We start from the raw sequence: 13,240 nt of genomic DNA, 5'->3' as shown, positions 1-13,240 counted from the left end.
CCTCTGCAACTAAAGCTGAGCCTATTTAACAGAGTGAAATACAGGGTGGCCATAAAATTTGTGTGCAATATAAAATTGCTCACGAACTTCATGGTCAGTGTATATTTCTGTTTCTTCTCTTATAAACAGAATACTCACCGCCTCTCAGAAATTCAGATGTCCTCCCACCTTTGTGACAGGCAGAGGAACGGGGGTGGGCCAGAGGGTGAGATCCCAAAAAGGCTGAAAGGGGGCTGCTATGGGAAGGGCAGTGGGTGGGAAAAATAGTGACTTTTCACGGGAAGATTTGCTTTGTGGAGTACCGTGTAACCCATTGCTCAGTCTCAATATGGAACTTTCAGGAAAGGCTATAATGTATTCAAATTCTTGGAGCTGGTTCTGTGTGTGAGCAGGGGCATATGTCTGTCTGGGGCGTGGAGTATCATAGGATGTGCTGAGATGAATCCTGTGGGCTGGGGTGGGAGTGGGGGGTCCATGGTGATCAGTTCACATTCGATTCACAATATGGCTATCTCCATCTCTGTAGATGAAACTTAGAGAGGTTAACAAGCATTATAACTTGCCCAAGGTCTCAAGGTTACAGTGGGGATTTTGGAACACAAAGTCTAAATGCTACACTAGATTTATCGTGGAAGACAGAACAAGAAAGAAATACGAGTTGATATCTCAAATCGCTGTACTTCATTTATAAGGATATGCACTAACAAATGCCACAGAATTGGTATTTTGAAAGAACAGGAGTCAGTAAGGTAATCTAATCCAGAAAACCATCTCTCTAACTATTCAGTAGCCGCCTGAAACACCAATTTGCAATAGTATGACACCATATTTCACGAGAGAATTGAGATTTACATCAGAATGCAGGGTAAGGAAATAATGTGGGGGAGAGAGAAACAATTTTCGTTAAAAAAACTAGTGTAGGGTGGCGCCTGTGGCTCAGTGAGTAGGGCGCCGGCCCCATATGCCGAGGGTGGTGGGTTCAAACCCAGCCCCGGCCAAACTGCAACAACAACAAAAAAAAATAGCCGGGCGTTGTGGCGGGCGCCTGTAGTCCCAGCTGCTCGGGAGGCTGAGGCAAGAGAATCGCATAAGCCCAAGAGTTAGAGGTTGCTGTGAGCTGTGTGACGTCACGGCACTCTACCCGAGGGCGGTACAGTGAGACTCTGTCTCTACAAAAAAAAAAAAAAAAAAAAAAAACTGGTGTAAATATTAATGAAGTATTGCTTTTAGAAACTACAATATGTAATATTAGCAGGGAGATATTAATCACGTTTATAGTTAAGTACGAAAAATGTTTTTAATATCCACGTAACGATGCACAGATATCTTGGCATCCCTGTCTGAATTTTGATTAAAATATACTGAAGGAATACAAATAGAGTCTAATTATTAAGAACACAGTCTGCTTACAAGCTGTGGTGGTCTTGGGCAAATCACGTAAACCTTCTGTACTTCAGTTTCTTCATCTGAAAATGTGGACGTTACATGCCCCTACCTCATGGGATTGTTATGGGGATTTAATGAATACACACATTAAGGTGCTTAGAGTAGTGAGCGGTACACGGCAAGCACTTTATAAATGTCAACTAACGTTATAGTCTTGTTAAATACCAGGAGAAGCCTACACCAGCATGGAAAATTTTAAGAGCTATCACAAAGACACAATAAATGCACAGGTAGGTCAAAAGGGTGAGCACATTAAGTTGCTGGTGAAAGTGTAGTTTAAATGAATATTCATTGGATTGTGGATTGTATGAAAGGGAAGAAAGAAAGTTGGGCTGATTATGTCAGGAGAATGGAGAAGGATCAGGAGGAGGAGGGCTGCTCTGAGGTTAAAGAGCAGATCTGAGTGGAGTGGGGAAGTGGAATGATAGGAAGTTAGGTAAGAGAGAAGAAGTTTTAGGGTCACAGGTTCAAAACCAGACATACTAACTTTAGGCTGCATCAGGGAGATGGAGAAATTATGGCCTCGAGTGTTGGATATATTGTCTAGGTAGACTCTTGTGTCCCTTAGCTTGGTGGCAGGGAAATGGGTGAAAGAGATCACAGTGAATTAAGTGTCAAGATCCTCAAGGGATGTGGGTAATTAGAAAGTCAAAACATTAACAGTGAGGGGCTGTAGTTGATGATGCCAATAGCCACTGTACCTAGTTTAGCAAAAAGAGACGTTTTATAAAGGATATCCAGAGCTCACAAAATCTTCAGGACATCCAGAAAAGCAAGTTTAGAGTTCCCAATCAGGACCAATACCACGTAGATCCAACAATCGGACAGGAAAGTTCTGACGAGAATTCGTCTGCTGCAGCCACCCGCTAAGGGTAACGGGACAGAAAGAACTAGAGGCTGAGCCTCCCACAGAGAGACAGACACTTCCCACTCCCAGGCCCACCAGAGAGAGCTGATGCCTGGGCATGGCTAAAACCTTACCCTGGTCACTTCTATCTCCAAGCCTTAGGAGGTAGATGAGGCCACCTATGGAAGGAATCCTTGTGGTAAGGAGTCTGAGAAATGCGCTTTCACTTTCCACCTTTGTAATTCAGGAAGGAGCTGGGGAGAGGGAGCAGGGAGCCATTGGAAACCATCTGTCCAAACCATCTGCCCGAGGTGGCAATGAGGAGGATGGAGAGGAGGTGGTGACGCCATGTGTCATGGACTTCCCTATGTGGGATGGCAGGAGAACAGACTGCTGGGACAGTGGGGAGGAGGTGGTATTTTTCTGGTTTTGAGATATTAAGGTCATGAAAAAGGAACCTCACTGAGCAAGGTGCTCTCAGAGGAAATGTATGGTTCGATTAAGCCAGTGCTAGAAGCAATGCCCGGAGGAAAGGGTTATGACTTCATCACAGCATATAATGTGCACCTTCAAAAAATTCTGGTTCCAGTCGAGTTGAAGTCCTCTTTGGGGCCTGGACTCACCTGAGTAACTCCCTCTCCTCACCTTTGCCTCCATTTGTCCAAACCTCTCCTTCAATGAGTCATTTTTCAATGATCCTGTTTAATTTCCCTTCCACATACAATTGCAAAAAGTAATCTCTCCCGTCACACCATTGATCTCGTTTTGGCTTGCTAATTGAATACTTATGTACACACACACATCTTACTTCCCTTACTAAGCTTGAGGCAGGGGATATCTCTGACTTCTATGTCCTTCCCAGCAATTAACATAGTTGCCCCATAAAAGTCAATAAGCCTTCTTTGAGTACATCCTGCAACACACATTATGGGTATATAGAGATGTAAAAGATATATTCCTGATCTCATAATCTAGGGGGACGCCCATAGTATAAGAAGAGCAAGACTCAGAATTACAGGCATTTTTAAAGGTTTAATATTTGGGTTAGAATAAGCCTCAAACAGATGGACTACCTGGCAATCCTTTTCCTCACAGACATTAGAAATAGCCAAATGCTACAATGGAGGGCATAAAATCATTCATTCATTCTTCATTCGCCAAAGGTTTTTTATGGTGCTACTATGTGCCAATTGGACAATTACAGGATGTCAGTTGGTGTCTGCCAGACAACTGGTGGGTGGTGGGTAGCCCACATCTGGTGTTAGAAGAGAAGCATTAAAAGTGGCAAGAGTACAGAACGAGAAGCAATTGACTTTTCCTATCTCAAAGACTAAGGATATCTATAAGATTTTTATAAACTGGGGCAGATAAACAGGAATAATGGCCATTAGATTAGATTTACTCTGAAACAGATACAGTTTAAGAGGTGATAAAGAAAGAACAAGAGGCATACAGTCATGAAGAGAACTGGAGGGGGACCAGCAGTGCAAGAAAGAGCTCCACAAATCTCTGGAAGACAGAAGGCTGACTGCCAACACCAGGGAGGCAGCTGTGGCCTGGAAAACACACAGGGAAGAACCAGAACTGAAGAGGGCAGCAACCTGCCAAGCACACCCCAGATTTAGAGACGGCAAGAGTGAGAAATGGGCTGTACACAGGATTCACAGAAGATCTTTATAGGGACCCTCCCACATACTAAGTGATAAAACCACCAGGCAACCAAGTGTTTTTATCCTTCCACAAAAAGCTGGACTGTTTGCTCTAAAGAAATTGAGCCAACGATCTCCAGACACTGGAGCTGCTAGTGTAGGTAGGTGGTGTTGTCCTAGAACAGAGCCCTCTGCGTTTAGCATATGGCAGGACACCACCTAGAGATGAGGCCTATCAGTGGCCCAGCTCTGCCATTTACACAGGGCTTCCCATTGGCCCTTCCATGTCTGGATTCCTACATATAAACTCACCCCCAAGATTCATCAAGCATTTAAGCAAAGCCCATGGCATGCCATAGAAATCACAAAATAAATAGAAAAATTGACTCTAGGACATGGAATTAATTCTGATAATAGAAGAAAATTTAAAAATAAAACATAATGTAATAAAAATCTCTAACAGTTAGTATTCTAGTTTTCTTCTTTTTTGAGGGAGGGAAGGATGGGGGTCTCCCTCGGTTGCCCAGGCTGGAGTGCAGTGGTGTGACCATAGCTCACTGTAACCTTAAAATCCCAGGTTCAAGTGATTCTCCTGTCTCAATCTCCCAAAAGCCATGAGTACAGATATGTGCTACCACATTCAGCTAATTTGTTTTTTTAGAGACAGGGTCTTCCTATGTTGTTCAGGCTCACCTTGAATCTTGAACTCCTGGCCTCAAGTGATCCTTCTGCCTGGCCTACCAAAGTGCTGGGGTCACAGGCATAAACCACTGTGCCCAGACTCTAATTAGTATTCTTGAAGAGATCTGGAAAAAAACATCACACCCATAAAAACAATGACAGGATCCAATAGAAAAGGAATACCATGAAATAAGAAAGAATTCTTGGAAATGAAAAGACCTACATCCAGACACTGTTTTGACACTTTAGAACAATAACAATAAAAGACAGACCTTTAAAGCTTCCAGAATAACCAACAACATAGCAACAACAAGACAAATTAAAACAGGTCACAAACAAATCAGACTTATCAGTAGCAACACTGGGTGTTATTAGACATTAAAGAACATTCTGAAGGAAAACACTTTGCAGTTTAGAATTCCATACCCAGTCAAGCTACAAATCAAGCATGAGGATGGAACAGAGCATTTTTACACATGTGAGAATTCGTGAGGCACAAATCATAACAGTGAGGGGCTGTAGTTTCAGAAAGGTCGTGCCCTGTTTCAGAAAGGTAGAGGATATAGTTCAAAAAAATGAGGGTTTGAAAAACAAGAAACGGAAAAAAAATGAGATCACAGAAGTGAAATAAGCACACAAGATAATAATTGAATAGAAATACCAGAATGAATGACGGCTGCAACCAAAAAATAGCCAGGCATTGTGGTGGGCGCCTGTAGTCCCAGCTACTTGGGAGGTGGAGGCAGGAGAATTGCTTGAGGCCAGGAGTTAGAGGTTGCTGTGAGCTGTGATGCCACAGCACTCTACACAGGGTGACAGCTTGAGGCTCTGTCTTAAAAAAAAAAAAAAAGAAAGAAATACCAGAATGAGTGCAGTGTGGTGGCACTTTGGGAGGGGAAGGTGGGAGGATTGCTTGAGGCCAGGAGTTTGAGGTTGCAGTGAGCTATGGTGATGTCAAGGCACTTCAGCTCAAGTGACAGAAAGAGACTCAGTCTCACAAAAAAATACAAACAAATATAACAACAACAACAACAAAATCAGCTCTAAAAGCCTGAGGCAAGGGTGGGAGGACAGTTCAGATTGGAATAGAAAGTTCTAGAAAGGAGTGCCCCAGAAAAAAATAATAAGCCAAAGGTAAAAAACAAACTAGCAAAGCAAAGAATGAAAGAACAAATAAATTCCCAGAGAGATTATCTGATGAATTTTCCCATTTGGAAATCAATACTTGGAAGCGTTTTACAGAGATATTGATATATTAGAAAAAATTCCCCATAAATTTTAAATTAAAAGAAAAAATGGAATTAGCAATACCTAGAAATGTTAAGTTATATAAACTAGAAAAGATAATAGCAGCAAATCACTTGATTCAGCACTACACAGTATTTATAGTATTTAATCCCATTCAGATTAAAAGAAGAAGCCCGAGCGTTCCAGAGACAAAGGAAGATTCAATTCAGAAAAACTCTGAAACAATATAAAGGCAATCGGAAACTCCAAAAATATTAGAGGATACACACATACATTCACGCGCACACACGTAAACACACACACATACGCAGCAGAGGGGGTATAAGTAAGAAGTAACTCAGAACAAGCAAATTAGAACAAGAAATCTGTGGCCCCAGAGGAGTGAAATGGCCTCCAAATAATAGATTAAGTTAGAAGCTGGAAGACATCATGGCATAGTGAAAGCTATATTACTTCTCTCAACGGGAAAAAAATTAAAAAATTCCAAGCAATTATAATACAAAATAACAACAATTAAAAAAAACTAGCACATTAAAACATGGCACAGTTTTAAGCCAATAATAAAATGTAAGAAAAGAGAATAAATCTGAACATTCTCCTTTGATTAACACAGAGATGATGATTTAGCAGAGGGAAATATAATCAACCATAGCTCATTTTTTTGGTTTTTCAATCTATTATACCATATTCATATGGCCATAATAACATGAAAGCCATTTATTGGCTATTAACTTCTAGAATCAACTTAAAATTACAGTATAGGAAAAAAAATCTTGTGGTTGAAATGGAATGCAAACATTATCTTTTTTTGTTGTTGTTGTCGTAGTTTGGCCGGGGCTGGGTTTGAACCCACCACCATCGGTATATGGGGCCAGCGCCCTGCCCACTGAGCCACAGGCGCCGCCCTGGAATGCAAACATTATCAACAACTGATAGCAATGAAGTGCCCGGTGATGAGGGAAGAGGCAGAAGAAAGCCAAGGCAAGCACACCTGGGAATCAATGGCACAGGAAACGGAGGCTTAAGTATATTCTTTAAAGTTACAACAGTAATACTCATGGAGGAATAAAAACAGTAATATCGGGAAGAGCAGAGGCATGCGTATATAGTGAAACCCTGTATATCCTATCAGGAAATCGATGGGAAATTTCTAAAGTTGAGAAATCAAAAATAATGTGTATGAATGCGTCGTTCATTAACATGCAACTAATCACCAAAAAAAGAAAAACCTCAGATGATTCAAAGTGATCGACTCTGGGGATCAACGCAGTAGATAGGTTAGAAGGGATGAGTCAGGGGACAAGTTGGTATTTTTAACTGTGTAAGCCTATTATTGAATTCTTTGAAGAGAATTTTACAAAGTAGACATTTACTCTGGAACCTGCACTTTTGGGCTCATGATGGCTAAGAAATACCCTTTGACACATGCGACTGGACACACTTCTATTTGTACAGTTTCTGTCCTTGGGTTATCCAGACATGGGCCAGCAGTACACAAGTGCTACACGGAACAGTACCCAGATGGCGTCCCACGGGGCATGATGGAAAGGATGCAGGAAGCGTAACTGTGGGTCATCTCAGAGAATTTCTACTCCAAGTCATTACAAAGAGGAAGATCTCTCCAGCACTTACTGCCAGAATAACCCTGGGTCTCACCAGACTTCCATGGTCCTGCTGGACAGAATAAGTAAAATGTCTTATATTTTCCTTTTGAAAGCACTAGGAACAGCTCAAGGATTTGCACAGCAGAATGAAAGAGGAGCTGTCACTGAGTTCCTTAGGACTCACAGCTTGAAAGGAAAGGGGAGGCCCACGGGGGCCTGGGACCAGGCCCAGCAGGGGACACCGAGCACTTCCACAGCCCAGGGGGTGGGACCAGAGCTCTTAAAGCCACAGATCTCCTCTGTAGGCACAGAGACCCTCACAGCGGGGATCCATTCACACCAGTCACCCTTGGAGACTGCTATTTATGCTAAAGAAATTTATCCCACTCCATTGTATGCTTCTTGTCCAGCTTCTCTTGGATCTCTTGTTCACGGCCTTAGTCCTACATTGTGAGCAATGGAATGGACAGGCCATTTGAGAGGGCAGGGATAGCTAATGATGGGTCTGTTAGCTCTGCAGTCAGTCTTTCTTTTGTGAACCAAACCCAATTTGGGTGCATGTGCTTAAGAAAAAAAAAAAAAAAAAGCAAAAACCTCATTTGAGGTTGAAGAACTGTTAGTTGTGCTCCATGTCTCTCACAAGAATAAAACCCAACACGACCGGCAACAAAAAACTTTGTAATATTTAAAATGTATTTTTGGTGGTTGAAATACCTATCCAATTACATCAGGTGTTAGGGGCAAATACTGAGCTATAGCTACTTAAGATCAGGAAGATGTTAAAAAATAGAGGGCCCTTTCAACACTAGAGAGATGCTAATTTTTATCTTGCAGAAAGTAAAGGGAAGCCCCTTCTGAAATGTTTTCTTTTGAGGCAGCATTTAAACATATGCCACTGCTTTCATGAATTCTGTGAGACAAATCCTTATAAATCCTTTGAGTTGACAGATCAATTATTCCTTCTAACAGCTAATGAACTAATAACCCTTGGAAATTTCTCCTTCCTTGGATTTAAAATAGAAAAAAAATATCGGGGGGGGGCAGAAATCAATTAAAGACTACATAGCAATAAAAACCAAATTCATTATAGCTTTGTAAAGACAGTTATATATTGTTCAGGAGCTGATTTTTAAATTAAAAACATATCAAATAACTACATTTTGTAAACATCATAAATATTCTTAGAATATGCCTTAATTTCACATTGTGTCCCATCAAGGAAAGGGAACTGAAAAAGGGTAGAAAAATTTTAAAAAGGAGACAGACATGGTCACTGAAGAAAAGGCAATCAGTAGGAACAGTGACATTACCGAGCACCTCTCTTTAGAAGGCACGGTGGGAAGCTCTCAGGGAACCAGAGGAGAAAAGAACACACACAGCACTAGAGAGAGAGAGAGAGAGAGAGAGAGAGAGAGAGAGAGATGAGAGAAAGGAGGGAGAGACCGTGTTGTCCAGAACACACTAGACTAGGATCGCAAAGAGAGGAAGCCTGTCCTGAGCTCTCTGCTGATTGAAGGTTTAGAAGGAGCTGGCAGAGATTATCTGTTGGACATTCAAAGGACTGGACACAAGGGAGGCTCAGAGCCAGAGCAGGTGGCAGACAGGGAATTGGAATTGCACATGGGCCCTGGAGGTAAGCTCTGACCTAAGAATAAGGTGGCACCTGCTGGGGGAACAAGGCACGGTGAAACAGAAAGGCACTGGTTCTATCTGTGGATCCTATCTTGTGGCCAAGGACTTTAATAGACACAAGAATGGATGCACTGCTCGTAAATGCCTTGCTTAAGGTTATACGACATTATACACACACGTGGAGGATGACACCCCGAGAAGGTGACACACATTCCAGGGGATGCCAATGGCTCTCCACTCTGGGAGCTCCTGCTGGGCAGTTGACCTGCTATAAAGAAAGGGAAACTTAAGAGTCAGAAGAGCTGGGTTGGAATCACGGCTCCACTGCTATTCAGCCTCAGTTGCTCTAACTATAATATAAGGATATAGATGGGCCCTATAAGCATATAGATGGACCCTGGCTAGTACTGTGTGGTATGATGTGGGCAGCAGTGTGAAGGCAGCTCCCAGTCAGGCCATCACGAACAGAAACAACCAATACTCCACAGTGCACTGCATCACCAGATTATTTTGGCCAACTGTAGGCTAGTTCAAGTGTTTAGAACACCCTTGAGGTCAGCTAGGCTAACCTATGATGTTTGGTAGATTAGGTGTGTTAAATCCATTTTCAACATATGGTATTTCAACTTATTATAGGTTTATAGGGGTATAACCACCTCATAAGTCAAAGAGCACCTGTAATGATAATAATTATACCTCAAGTTGTGAATAGGAAATACAATGAAATAATGCTGCTAAACCAGCCCATTCTTATAGGCTTATTAAGGCTCCAAGACCCAGTTTTAGATCTACTGGCCTATTAAGGTAAAGCCAGAGCTGGTTTTTGGGGTGTGCAACCTCAGCAGTCACACAGGGTTCCATGCTGGGAGGCCTGCATGCTTGGTTTGATGCCCCGCTGTAGCTCTACTAGCTTGATATTCCTAATTATTTCTGAACAAGAGGCCCTGCATACTCATTTTGCAATGAGCCCTAAAGTCGCTATCGCTGGCCTGGGTGAAGCTGAGTGGCCCTGTGAGAGGCGTTCTGGAAGGTGTCCATCTTTGGCAGATAACTCCCACTGGAACTGAAAGTTGATTGTGGCACGTGTTAGGTTTTTCAGCTGCCCAGTATCTGAACCCATTTCTTATACTTGAAGGATGCTTTGCAATATGAGTCTTGGTAGGAGGCAGGACCACATGGGCCACATGTTGGCATTCCCCTGCCCCCCCACACCCCCCAGCTCATATGTAGCCAGTGAAGTGCTATGAAGCTGGAGCTGGAGGTAAGGAGAGTGGAGAATTCATTTTGGTGATGGTGGCAGCAACAGTGATTTTCCAGGGGCACCTGAGGAAACCCTCCAGTCCTTATAAGCTATCAGCCTCTGGTGTCCAGCACTGGCTGTGCTAATTAGCAGGAAAAGGTGGGAGCGGAGGGTGTCCAGCAGTTGTGGCAATGAGATCCCACAGCAGACAGTTCCGTAGTGGGGCTGCAGTCATAGCTCCTGCCACCTTTGCATCCTCCCTATTTTCTAGACTGATCACCTAGCTTTCTTAGTGATTTGTTTTTCAAAACTATTTAATATCCTTTCAATAAATTCCTTCTATACTTTCATGGTCAGAGATGGTTTCTGTTGCTGATAGTTAAGAACTCTTTCTGATACAAAGTGGGACTCTGTGATGGAGTTACGCTGATAATTCCTTCAGCTAACAGACAGCAATGGACCCCGTGTCCTGAGGCAGGCACTTGTTGTCTCTTGTGCCCCTGGGGAGGAGACACAAGGGCTTGTGCATTCCAACACAGGTGACACCTTGCAGGTTACAAGGCTGAATGGAGTGATTTCTCTCCTCACCCACCACAAGGGTCACAGCTGAAACTCCTATAACAAAAGACAGGCTAACAAGAAAAAAAACGTTACACATGTATTGAACCTAAGTTTTCTGTGACACAGGATGCTTCAGAAATGAAGACCCAAAGACTCAGGGAAAACTATTTTTATGCTTAGGTTGGATATTGAATGCACAGGCATGAAGAAATGGGATTGGAAAAAAAGAGGCATGATCTAATGGTGACAGGGTAAATGCAGCAGGCCTGTCTTTCCCCATTCTCCTTGGCCTCCCTGTGTGACACCTCTCCTCCTGGTATACAGCAAGACCCCTCCGACAAGGCAGGTCAGGGACTTTCTTTATGGTCAGCTCCCACACAGAAAGCAGGGGAAAGTCAGATAATATTCCCAAGTTTTGTGGCTGGCTCTGGAGGAAAGGGGTTCTAGTTTCTTTTTTCCTTTTTTTTTTAATTCTTGCCATTTTGCTTTTATTATTTTTTTATTTTTTTAGATTTTTTATTTTATTTATTTATTTGTGTGTGTGTGTGTGTGTGTGTGTGTGTGTGTGTGTGTGTGTGGTTTTTTGGCCGGGGCTGGGTTTGAACCCGCCACCTCTGGCATATGGGACCGGCGCCCTTCCCCTTTGAGCCACAGGCACCGCCTGGGGTTCTAGTTTCTATGGCCAGCCGTGGGTAGGAAGGGGAGCAGGAGAAAGAGCAGGTGAGGGTCAGAAAGAGGCTTTGCTTCTGAGACCCTTCCAGTGTCTTTCTTTCTGTTCAGAACACTCAGCATGCCAAAAGGCCAGACTTTGGGGTACCATTTTATGAGCCCCAACAAGGTCATCTGGTCCACACTCCCTCTGAAAGTGTTAATCTTTCAAGAACAATTCAAGATCTGAACAATATTCAAATAAAGATGCTCTTGACAACCAGAGGTGTGCTAAGCAGAGAGTCTGTGGGTGACAATCCTTAAGGTCAGCCAGCTCCCAGTGACACGGTTCAGGGTCAACGGGCCATCTTAGGGCTTGGGAGGATATCCCCAGCAGTCATCAGGTTGTCAAGGCTCAAGTTCAGGGAAATTCCACATCACTCATGGCCAGAATATGAAATGTCACTCCTTCTGGGTATACAATTAAGAAGGAGTTCCTAACAGACTGTGAGAACCTGATGGGACTAAGGGGCTCTGGGATTCTGAAAATTAGAGACCCCCAGGAGAGGTCCCGCAAAAATATTACACGGGGGTGGGGGAGGGGACAAAAACAAAAACAACCAGAAATGCCAAACACATGATGCTGCCTCTGGCATCTGGATCAAGGATGCTCTAGGCAATTAGTTCCTCTGCCTTTTACAGGCATAGTCTATCAATGGCGACAATATTCTACCTTTTGCCAAGGGCTGGGGGAGGAGGTAAAAAGAGTTCAGACAAGCTCATTTTCCAACACTTGAGCTGGACTCCTGGCTAAGACAAAAATCACTTGCCTTTGGCATTACGGCTCTATTTCCACAGTGCCACGTGGCTGGCTGGGTGATTTTCCAGTCACTGGGTGAGGGACACTAGGTCCACGATAGGCCCATTAGCCTGTAAGAGCAGAAAGACCCCTGGAAAGCCCCGGTGGACCTCACCCAATTTTGTCTGAACAGCAGGCATTTGAGCAGGGCCAGAGAAGCTCAGTGCCAAGAGGGGAGGACGTAGAGCCACTAGCCCCCTCAGCCCATTCAGGCTCTCACTGCAGCCCCTGGGGCAGGGTACTCAATGCCAAAGCTAGCAGGCCAAGCCCATGGCAACTGGACACAGTGGACCACGGGCTGCCGGATATCACAGATTAGGAGGCACAGTGGGGATGAGAGAGGGACAAAGAGGAGTCCTGTGAGGTCAGGAAGGTGGAGAGTAGAGAGAGGGATGGAGGTCTGGGCAAACAAGGGCCCAGGTCAAAGTTTGGAAACAAGAGATCTGGAAGGGTGCCCGCCCTTGGGCCCAGGGTGCAGCTGGTCCCAGCCAAGAGGAAGGGGAAGTCTGCAGGACCCTTGCTCTGAGGGGGGTGGAGGACAGAGGGGCAGGTACCCTGGAAGGTCCCACAGCTTCAAAAGCAAAGGGATAGAGGGGCAGGGAGAGAAAAACACAAGGGAGAACCCTCCGTGGGCTCTCCAGAATGAAGAAAGTACTCATACCCAGGGCTTTATTTGAATTTATCACCTCTTATTAGTGTCTTTTGAAATGCGAATTAGCTGATTAACTACTGCTCACAGCCTTCCAACTGTTCTTTATTCTCCAGCATTCAGTAACTTTCTTCTAAATAGGGTAGGCCACAGTAGCCCACCAGGGGGAAATTATT

At 43.8% G+C, this 13,240-nt stretch overlaps 1 protein-coding gene across 1 annotated transcript in view; it reads right to left on the bottom strand.

The window, feature by feature from the left end:
* STX8 (syntaxin 8) overlaps positions 1-13,240 on the bottom strand; it is a 284,840-nt gene that overhangs the window by 49,681 nt on the left and 221,919 nt on the right. The window lies entirely within an intron of this gene.

Source organism: Nycticebus coucang, chromosome 18 (genome assembly GCF_027406575.1).
Source record: "Nycticebus coucang isolate mNycCou1 chromosome 18, mNycCou1.pri, whole genome shotgun sequence".
In the NCBI taxonomy this organism is placed as follows: domain Eukaryota; kingdom Metazoa; phylum Chordata; class Mammalia; order Primates; family Lorisidae; genus Nycticebus; species Nycticebus coucang.
The sequence above is the reverse complement of the archived record's forward strand: the minus strand, read 5'-3'. Positions and strand labels throughout refer to the sequence as shown.